Here is a 9,632-nt window from a genome sequence, read left to right as displayed (position 1 = left end):
CGGTAGTACTGTATTTAGGTACCATAAGGATGCCCAAATTTACCCCAGTCCCACAACTGAGAGCTATGGGGAGCAAAATCAGACAAGAGAAGCACATGCAGATATGGGAAGCCTGGCATAGTAGCCAGGGACTCTTGTTTCATTTCATTTAAATGAAGTAATTAACTCTTCTAAATCCCATCCTCATCTGTCTCCTGGTACAGAAAGGACAAACCCACTTACTCCGTGAGGTACTCAAGACTGTGATGTAAAGAAAAATCAAGGAACTGTACTCTTATCTTGGTGCCCTGGTCAACCCCAGCATTGTCATAGAATTTCATTGGATTGCTGGAAAATTTTTGTTTCTTACTGGTAAACCAGACTTCCCTCCAGTTACCACCTGTTTATCATCTGTCTGATACAATATCCTTTTAATCAAGAAATTCTTTTTAAATCACTTTTTTGGTCAAGGCTATCATTGCTTAAGAGTGGCAGTTTACAAACAGATTGCAGTTACAAACCCTTGGAAAATGGGCAACAGGAGATTAACTCTCTATAAAGGATGAGTAAATGCATGGAAACCTACCATGTTAAAATGGTAGGAAATGAGGAATTGTGAATACATCCCCCAGCAGCATCCAGAAATTTGTTTTTAACCTCCTTTCATCCGTATCAGCGAAGCCTCACCGTGCCCCAGTACTGAACCCTTCAGCACTTGCACGCAGCCGCGCCACGGAGGGAGAGATTTATTTATACTGCATGGGAACAAATTCCCACCCCTGCTTTGAAGTCGGCCGCTCTCTGCACAGCCGCAGAAGCGGCTCCCACGGCCACCATCCCTGCAAGCCGTCGGGGCGGTTGGGATCTGGAGATAATCTTCCCTGCCCAGACCCACTCCCGGCTTCAGGGAGAATTTGCAAACATGATACGTTTATCTGCTTGTTTTCACTTTAGGGGTGCAAGAGAAGAGGACACAAAAAAAAAGCCTTTCAAAGCCTTTCTCTTTTTTTGGTGTGGCTACTGATACCAGGGGGTTGCCTAAAACTGTATCAACCTACACAGAAATCTCAGCCATATATTATGTTATGTAGATAGATTACGTAAACCAGCAGCCAAATTTCCACTCGCTGTCAAGCTGATGTAAATCTAATTTTCTGCAACTAAATTATGGGAGAAAGAGAAATTCCCTGCGTGCATGAGCTTTATTCCCAAACCTGGAGGGAAGAAGCTGCCTGCTTTTAACTAGTCTGAGACTTGACGTCAAAGAAAAGCTTAAACACAGAGTGTGTCCTGTCTGTGAGTGAGGGACGGTGCTTAAAAGGCAATAATCACAGCACTTCTCTAGTTGAGCTGCTGAAGTTTTAATCATTGCTAGGAACTCCATTAGTCACTGTTATTAAGCAGCCAAACAGACTGAATATCAGAGTGGAAATATTCGACGTTTTCTTAACAATTCAAAATATTCCAAAACAAATCTGTTTGGAGTATATTATTCCTACTGAGTTGCCAAAATCCCTCAGCTATCGCAGACCTGCCGGGAGCCTGGAAGGGTATGGCTAAGTAATCTCAAACCAAACCTTGAGAAAAACCCCAAGCGATGTCCTGGGAACCAGGTGAGCCGCTCAAATCCTCAGGTTTTCTGCTTATGGGATGACCTTGATTTTCAAGAATTTAGAGGACGTGTTTCAAAGCTCTTCGCTACTTTATGGTTAGAGGCTTTACTGAGAAAAAGGAAAACACGCCGGGGGAGCATATTTCCCCTGGCAGCCGTGCAGGGGTGAGATTCCCTGGGAAAACCGGAGCGGTCGGTGCTGGGGGATCCCTGATGCGCTGCAGGCAGCTGCCCCCACTCTGCTACCTGCTCCAGGTTTCCTTCCCAGCTAATTCAGGCTGTGTGTAATCTCATCCTGGCTAATGTACAGGGTGATTTGGAAGCCTCACCAAACCCACGGCTGATTTTTTTGGGCCCAAAGTGTTAACTCGTGCCAGGGAGGCTGCAGGGTGTGGGCAATGGGACACGTACGAGAAAGAGTTGTTCCCCTGGCTCTGTTTCTAGAAGATACATCCCAAAAGCAGGCAGGGAAAGCCGAGGGAAGGGAAAACGCTGCAATGTGCCCGGACCAAAGGGATCTGAGAAAGGCATGGAGCCCAAACGCGAGAAGGCCTGCCAGGACTGTGATGTCTCATAAATGACTGCGGGTTTAATGGCTTAGAACATAACGCACAAAAAAGCTTCCAGGGCACCAGGATTTCCCCACGGCTTTGGGGAGCCAGCAGCCCAGCCCGTCGGAGGAGGCACGTTAGCGGAAGGACAGCGCTCAAAGTGTATTTCCTGGAAAATGATGATTCCCACATGGTCTCAAACGCCTGGAGAAGCTCCCACTCCCACTTCGCACGTTCCAATAGTGCTCGCTGGCTTCAGCACGGGCAGCGTGGGATGCTGAGCTCCAGTACCTCTTTGCAGGACCAGGATGATGCCAGGGGAGGAACTGGGCTGGGGGCTTCATTTGAAGAGAGACTTCGCTAAAAATGAGTGTGGAGATCCAAGTCGAGACGTGGGACCCAGCAGTGGGACCACACAGCCGAGTAGCCCACGTTTCTAGCACAGCTGCTGAGACGCCTCCACGCTGTGAAGGTGACAGGGAGGAATCCACAGCTGACATATACATCTTTTTTCTGGAGCATTTCATGTCTTTTCTCAGGCACTGTGACTAATTACGCGAATTAAAAAAAAAAAAAAAATCACAGGTTTTGCCAGCAGACATTAGACTTTAAAAAAAAAAAAAAGCAACCTGCCAGGGGACAGTTCACATGACCGATCAGAAAAAATGGTAAACAGCTGTGCCTTAACATCTGTACTGCAAAGTCGGACTCTGCAAGAAGGAGTAAATGACCAGAATAAAAATTGCCAATAGCTCCTCTATTCAAGCCCTGACCATGCTCAGGGGCAGGAGAGACCCAGGAGCCATGCAGGGTCCTTTCCTCTCATGGGACAGAGTCACTTAGGGTGGGACTGATGAAAAGTCAAATTTCTACTCAAAGTGCATTTATCTAGAAAGGTGCTGAGTCTAAGTGCAGAGGTTCAACCTCTCCTTTGGTCCATCATTCCTCCGCGGATAGCTCCTGGATGGCCAGTCCTCATGGGGATGTCATGTTTTGAGCTGCAACCAAAGCCGTGGCAAGCACCTGTAACATTTTTATGCTTAAATTACAGCAATAGAAACCTGTGACATCCATTTGCTCCTCACATTTGCCTCTCTAGGCTAGCTCCCTCCCAGATGCAAGAGTCCGGCGACGAGGACTTTGCACAGTCCCAGTGGGTGTTTCATGCTCGTAGGAAGCTGCATTGCTTTGCTGGACCTTGCTCCCATTGCAATCAATTAGAGTTGTCTTTAATTTCTCAGTCTGGAATGATGAGATTACATTAGATCCTGCATTCTCAAGCCATTGTAGTCGAACAGTGAAATGCTAGAGTTCGTTAGCCTGATGGCTGAAAATCAAAAGACAGCTACCCTCTCCATTTATTTTCACAGTTATTAAGCCCATCTCATGACAGTTAGGGCATGACTCCTTGATTTTGAATATTTATGGTTTGTTTTGCTAACAGGACAAGAGAGAAGGAGAAACTTGTGGATCACTGGCTCCGACTGCTTTCATTTATAGACCAAGGCCAATACGTATCTGCAAAACACCCTGATGTGGCTAGACAATCCAGCAGAACTGGGATGTGGGCTATATTGCCCCCAAAGGATTTCTTAATATTGACATAAATGCCTGGTTTTTTTAAATAACGAATGCAATTCCCACGTGCTGAGGTCACATCCCGGGTGACACCCTCTGCACAGGGCAGTGCAGCAGCATCGCGCCCGCACAGCCAGCATCCTCCATCATGTCCCTAACACGTCTGAGCTTTGCCAGCTCAGACAAAAGAAGGTATTTTAAAGCATCCAAAAGAGCTGAAGGCATATTTACTCCCCGTAGACTTTTTTTTTAATTACAAAAGTAATTAATGCCCTGTCTGTTGAGACGTAATAAAATGAATTTACTGAAAATTAGAATTTAAGCCTATTTCAGGTAGGCTGAATTAATTAAAACACCGAGTAAATCCAAACAACAAACATGTACAGAATACAACCTAAAGCAATTTGAAACAGCCAGTAAATACCTTCTCATTAGCAGCGTGGGAAGTTTTTTCTTGGACTTTTCTAAAAAGGTTTTTCGAAAATAGATTAATATGTTTGAATAACACATTCATGTTAATTTAAAAATATTTCTAAAAAGAATTAAAAATGTTTCCCAAATAGCCTACGTACTTTGTTTCAATGTTTTCTAGAAGAAACAGATTAAGTTTTTAAGAGAAAAAAATACTTCCTTTTCTTTTTGAAACTGTTGAAAACTGGGGAAAAAGACCCTATCACTTGAAATGCCTGGAAACAATTTTTTCAGCAATGTTTTAGATCCTTCAGCTAACTGGAAAAATTTCTGTATCTTTGCTCTGACTCTCTCTAGAGCATGTACTTTGATATCATTAATTAAAAAAAGGGGCTGAAGAGCAGACTACCAAATTTGCCTCAAAATCTCAGCTTGCATAAATCAAAGGAGAGCCATGAAAAGGGACTCGGAGGTTTACACAAGCTGCGAATCTGTCCCATTTTCACCATAAATACATGCACCGGAATGTCACGTACACTTTCACATGCTAATGGCAGTGTCATATTAATGCTGTGAAATCACACTTGTGAGCTGCAGACTTTAAATGTCACTTGGGTAAAAGGATTTTAGAACAGAGTGCATAAGTTTTGAGAACTTGCTTTTGGCTGAAGGATGAGGAAAAGGGATAGTCCTTTACACTTTTATTTTTGACTCCTCTGTCAATACTGACTTGCTGTGGCTTATCACATAATGCGGCTGGCGGCTCTCCAAACCCTAGTGAAACCAACTGAGAAAATCACCGTGAACATTTTGGGGCTGGAATGATGAGTTTTGGTAATGAATATTTTAAGCTCCTTTGACATTCGCAGCGCTCGTTCCCAGAGCAGAGATGGATTTAAAAGACAAGTTGAGGATCCTGGCGGGGTCTGACGTCACCTGAGCTGTCGCGCTCAGCAAAACCATCTCATTACATGAGTGCCAAAGTCCTTCAAAACCTGCTGTTCCTGCGGGTTGGAGCTTAGGAGTTAACTCAAGTCTCTTCTTCTCATCGTCTCTCGCTTTGCCTTTTGTCTGTAGTGGTTTTTGTTGTTCTGTGCCTTGATGTATTTAATTAATTAATCACCATAAGTGCTGTTAGCTTCCCGTCAGATGGAACTCTTTTGTTGCTAGATGTGGCTGAGCTGTGTCGCTCTGTCCATGAGCAGTGGACGAGGGTGTCTGGATATCTAAATTTTGACTGTTTGCCATTATTCCTTTGATCCATCGATACACCAAAAGGAAGGAAACCTTGGAGATGGTCTCTCCCACAGCACTGCCGATTGCCTTGGTAAACGTCCATCATTCCCAAAAGGGAGACTGTATCTAATATCCCATGGGCTTTGGCTTCGATCCCCAAACTTTTAGCAATTGTTATGCCATTTTACATCATCATAATTAAGTTCTTTTATTTTTTCCACCTTGTGGGCTTGAAAGTAGGCATCTAAATTTATATATAGGCTTGTAAAGGCATAGCCTGATTTTCAGAGGACCTAAGTACTGCAATCTCCATTACTTTCCACATCAGCCCTCTGAAAATCGATGGCCGATGCTCGTCTACTTTGTATTTCTCCCTTGTCTTATTTAAGAGTGAAAGCAAAGGAGAAGGGAAACATCTGCCGACTTGCAGAGTAACTGGTGCAAGTAACTTTACCATATTTGCATTGACCCTGCCGTATTGCACACCTTACCCATAATTACCATATTTGCATGGGCTTTTCAAAGGCAAATGCTCTGTACGATTCCCAAGCTGTGACCCTGCTTACTACAGGTAGGAAACAGCATTCAGGCTCACGAGCCTGGGTGCCCCGGTCCCCCCGATAACCTGGAGCTCTCATTCAGTTTGTCATAGCATGTCACCAGAAAATAGCAACAGAAAGACTGGGAGTGGGCGAGGTGTTTATGTCTTCTGAGCCTCAAACAAGACCAAAAAAAGAAAATGAACTCAAAATAGAGCTTGAGATGCTCCTCCCGCAGGGATGGGAGGTATTCCTCCCTGCAATGTGGGAGTCATTTAAATGTGAGGGACAGATTCTGCACAAATCTTTAAGGTTGGAACTAATCTTATGTTTCAACTCTGTGATCTAGGACCATTAAATATTTATACTGTTGGGATACACGCAAAGAAAATTAATACCTGTTCAAATGAAAAGGATCAAGCTGGGAAAGAGGTTAAAAGCAAAAGAGAACAAAATATCAAGTTGGATTTTCTTTCCATTTTTTTTCTCAGCTCTCCTTCTGCTAATGTGTTATTTCACCCTCAATACCTCTGACAATACCAGCTGCTTTGATCCCAAAGGCTTATTTGCTCCCTAAGTCAGCAAGTTTGCAATAGCTTAAATAAACTCCAAAAGGTTCAAAGCCCAACAGAGAGAGATAAAATACACTTTAAAAAGACATGAAGTCAGGAAGGCATGTGTTCCTTAATGACTTTCCTGGAGGCTATATCTCTTCTCCCCCCACACTCCTCCTCCTCATCTACCTTCCTTCTGTTTCCTGGCTTAAATTAGACTGTAAGATCTTCTGGATAGTGAACGCATCCTTCCTGTGCAATGGGCCATGATCTTCACTGGAGCCCCTGGTTGATACTGGGACTAATTTTCCATCTGTTGTCAAGGGTACCTCTTTGGTCCATTAACAAATAGCAAAACAAACAAAGCAAGAAAGGCCAGTATTAATTCTCATCTCCACACTGCTCGTTTCTCATCTCCAGAGACTCCTTTTAAAATGCAACAGGTATTTCGTGTGCCTGCCAATGTAGTGGAGAGGCTGTGGACAACCATAACAAGCCCAAACAAGTTAAGGAAACTGTGAGGACTGCTTTTATACACAGTGTAATTTATTACCTGTTGCATTCTGCTAGTGGCAGGATTACATCTGTCACAGCCTAAAAGGAGGAATAAGGAGGTGCCACACGAGTAGGATATCACACACGTTACTGAGTGAGTGTCCTAAAGCTGCAGCTGTAAAAAGCAACTTGTCCTGAGTGTAGGTGTGGGGAAGGAGGAACAAATGCAGTAGAGATGAATCGGTTTTCTTTGAATATAACAAGGATTTTTGCCTGGGACAGCAGCGAGATCGAGGCCATGTTTTGCCCTGAGTTATAGCCCCTTTTCAGCCTCTTCTTGGAGGATGAGACCAATACTGCTTCTTCCATATGCTGCAGACTTCTGCCCTTCTGAAGACTTTCTCAGAAGTCAAACGCTAAGGACATAACCAGATAGCTTTGCCAGGCTCTCTGGACTTCAAATGCCTCAAGTGAGGCCGCACAGTTTTAAAACATGACTTCCCCAACATTCCATCCTTCAAAATGCCCAGGGAGGGTTAATGCTATGAGAAAGCTGAGATGGTAACTTTCCCACTAAAGGGGGAAAAAAAAAGAAGAGTTGAACATTATGTTTGCTGCCAGTGCTCGACCCTGGCTTAAGCTACTCGTCCCACTTTATCACCTCCGCGGCATGCAGCAGCATGGGGACCTGCTGCTTCGGGCTTGGTTCACCGCAGTCCCCACACAGCATCACCAGGCGAGCAGTGAGATGCCGACATGCCATCACCTCCCCAAACTCCCCCACTGGCCTCTCTGCAACACAGTCCACTCTCCTGTTTCCAGAATTTGGGGAATCTGGTTCAGATTAAGATAAATTCCACCAATTTTCTCACTAACAAACCAAGAAGAACTCTTTATTTTGTTTACTGGTAGAACATGGATTGTTAATTTATAATTATTTGCATTTCAAGTAAATTGGTTTTATGAGGAGAGGTTGCTCATATTCCTGAAGGAAGATGGCATCTTCCCTTCTCCTCCTTGTGGCTTGAGGGGAATAATCTGGGGAGTCACTAAATCACCTCATCTGGAGTCCAGCATTTTGCTGTGTAGCTCTGCCCACACGCATTGCTGGTTACTACTGACTTTGATTCATTTCAAATATAACTTCTGGTCATTCAGTTTGCACACAGGAAAAATGCTGATGCGTGAAGCTTTGGCATGCAGGGCAGGGGAGCTGCTGGGAGATGGCCACACGTGGGATTATTTACTCAAAGCGCCGTTTACAAATGTACAAAAGAAATCAGCAGCCCCAGCCAATACCAACACACACCTGGGACCAGTTATGCACCACAGGATCACCCACCTGAGAGGTATAAATGGGAGTCAGGCTGTGATTTACCTGTCTTACCTGGGTATCTACCTTAGGAAGACTCAAATTGCACACAGAAGTGTCTACTCCTGTTCCCCGATTACAAAGCAAGCTTAAAACATCAAGCTCAAATGTGGGTGCTGGTTTTTGACCAACTGACTCCCACTCCAGGTCCTAGTTTAGGTGAGACCTGGCCACTTAACTGTTCTTTACACCTTTAAAATCTTTCCTTTGGCCTCTGCATACCCTAGGTACTCACAGGTGAAGGTAAAGAGCATCCAGGACACTGCGACAAAACCCAGTACATTTCTGCACAAACCCTTTCAAAATCTGCAGAAAACTGGGTGTACTTACATATATCTCTGCTCATACCCACTAAGGGAACAGTCACAAGTCGATCTGAATTCATTACAGTCATGTCCCTGCGTGCAACCTGCCTATTTCCAAGCATCTTTATCAAACAGCCTCTGACCAACAACCACATAAAACCTTCTGCGCATCAGACTCTGTCTAAAGCAATTCCTGTAGTTGATCTTAATCCAAGGCCTTACAGCAGTAGAAAGTTACTGTGTATTAAAAACATATGTAAAACTTTCATAGATTATGTCCAAAAATGCTGAGAACAACAAACATTCACATTCGACCAGTAGCCACCAACTTTGTTATAAATATTTATATAGGAAAACAGGCACAAAATCCTTGTTTACTGCACAGCAAAGCATCCAAAATTAAGGCATTTTTAAGTGTATATGCAGCATTTGTTAGCTGAAAATCTGTACTTGAAGTGACAAATCCTGGGTTTAGTTACATGCAGTTTGATTCCCCTGAACTGAATTCAAGGACTCCACGTCCTTGTTAGCAGGAAAGAGGAGCTCTCATGGACCATTCCCAATGGTGGCCATGTAAATGCATTAAAGGCTCCCAGTTGTACATATATAAAGTCAAAATGTGACTGTACAGCTCCAGCTTTACCCAGCTTCATTCCTTGGGTTTCCGTTACATCCACATCACGGTACTTCAGAGCAGAGCAACAGGTCTTCATTGGCAGGACCACATCCTTTTGATATTTTCATGAGGTGCTTATGCATTAAATTAAATGTGGACAAAAATAATGGCCCAGATTATAAAGGGAGCCAGAGCCAGCAGACACTTCCCGGCTTGTATATTTTCCATGTGCATTGCACGGCCTGGCTGCCAGAGCGAGCTGGGATGAACGTGGCTCCTCGGGATCCTGTTCCCTCTGGTTTGTGCCATGAGCCTTCCTTCAGGCCAGGGTCCCTGGGCTTGACCAAGGTGTTTTGGGAGAAGGGACCAGCCCTGCTTTCCTCT

Source organism: Buteo buteo, chromosome 24, assembly GCF_964188355.1.
Source record: "Buteo buteo chromosome 24, bButBut1.hap1.1, whole genome shotgun sequence".
NCBI classification, from domain to species: Eukaryota; Metazoa; Chordata; class Aves; order Accipitriformes; family Accipitridae; genus Buteo; species Buteo buteo.
The sequence above is the reverse complement of the archived record's forward strand: the minus strand, read 5'-3'. Positions refer to the sequence as shown.